Consider the following 1,707-nt stretch of genomic DNA (forward strand, 5'->3'; position numbering starts at 1 on the left):
TTAACCTAATAAACAAAAACAACCAACCAACCAAACAAACAAACAAACCAAAGCAACTACGAATACCAATATCGAATAAAGCATTAAAAAGACAAACACAGGATCACTTTTTTCCTTTGGAAATGCAGAATGAATATTAAAGTTAGTGCCCCTCCCCCCCTGCCAAAAACCCCCAAGAAAGTAATCAGCCATCTCCAGGGGTGAACTTTCCTGCTCAGGGGCACACGCTGACTCTAAATCTTCTCTGTGCTCCTGTGGATAGCACAGCACAGGGTCGTACTGAAGACTGTGCCAGATATTACCACCACAGTGATCCCATGCACTGGTGATGTGGGATTTGTTGTCAAAGACCTCTTTGATGGCCTCAGAGCAAGGCTTCACTAGGATGCTTGAGAGGAAATCCTTTTGGGGGCGGATAAATTGTTCCACTCCTCCAGCCACACCACAGCGGTCCAATGCAGAGGGGATGGCTGTTAGCGTCCTGCTGGGGCTTGTCCTTGACTTTCAGCTTGGTGTAGGTATCCTTGTAAAACTCCTGGACTTAATCACCTCATCTTCGTGGGAATATCCCACCTGCCTGCAGCTATTTCAATGGCAAATATCATCAAGAAGAAGCCAAAGAACAATCCCCGCATGCACTGGGCTCTTGCACAGTGGTCCAGCAGCCCAGGAAACCCACCAGCTTCCTGAGGACACTGGCTGCAGTCAGAATTTATACTTCAGTATGGAAGCTGGAATGATGGTTTTCTTGCTCCAAGATGCTTTTGGCCTTGGATTCAATTCAGAGCTAAGTCCACTGACAAGGAATGCAATCCTGGCAAGCCTGAAGATGAAACTAAATCCAGAGAGCAGGTATTTGAGGCACTTGGTGCCTTTTTTGACTAGCATGGTGAAGGCTGGACAGGCTGGACTCCTGGTGTGGCACGAGGCGTGTGCACGGCCAGGACCTAAGGTGTCTGCGGCTGCCTGAACTTCTTTTTGATACTATTATTCTTTCAAATTGCTATTAAAAACCAAGAAACTCTGTTAAAAAAGTCTTTATCATTTTGGTCTGGTGAAAATAGGATATTTGTTTTTATTGCAGAATTGTTTTTCTCTCTAGACTTTAAAAATATTTTTTACAAGTGACTTTCAGAAAAAAAGTAGCTCCGTACATGTAGGCTGTTTCACTTGACATCTCAATATTTAAAGTTTTTTTTTTTCCCCCGTGGGCCAGATTATTACCTACATTACATACTCTGAATTTTCTAGAAGTTACTACATAACTGGCAGAAATATTTGGCTTAAATTACCATGATATGTATCACAATTCCTGCTGGAGACATGCATATATTTTTAGAAATTATAAAATATTTCAAACATACAAAAAATAAAATAACTGATTCCCAGATTAAGCCTATGAACTTTTTCCTATTCATGCTCCAAATTCCATTTTCTCTTCTCCTTCTCTAGAGGTAAACTTAATTTTACTATATCACAGGTGGGGTTCCCTGGGAAACAGACTCTGAGACTCTGAAATTTATACGTGGAGGTTTTCTGTGGGGTGCTATCAGGAGACACACCTGTGAAGGGTGGGGAAAGCAGAATTGGGGAAAACTTTCAGCATTTTAATTATATGTCTGGGTGTGGATTTCTTTAAATTTATCCCATGTGGTTCACTGAGGTTCTTGGATCTGTAAATTTATGTCTTTCACCAAATTTGGGGCA

General features: G+C 41.7%; 1 pseudogene; it reads right to left on the bottom strand.

Moving 5' to 3' along the window:
• Positions 1–233: 233 nt before the first annotated feature.
• On the bottom strand, positions 234–888 carry LOC116639697 (annotated as a pseudogene).
• Positions 889–1,707: the final 819 nt, after the last annotated feature.

This window comes from Phoca vitulina, unplaced genomic scaffold, assembly GCF_004348235.1.
Source record: "Phoca vitulina isolate PV1807 unplaced genomic scaffold, GSC_HSeal_1.0 scaffold2, whole genome shotgun sequence".
Taxonomy (NCBI): Eukaryota; Metazoa; Chordata; class Mammalia; order Carnivora; family Phocidae; genus Phoca; species Phoca vitulina.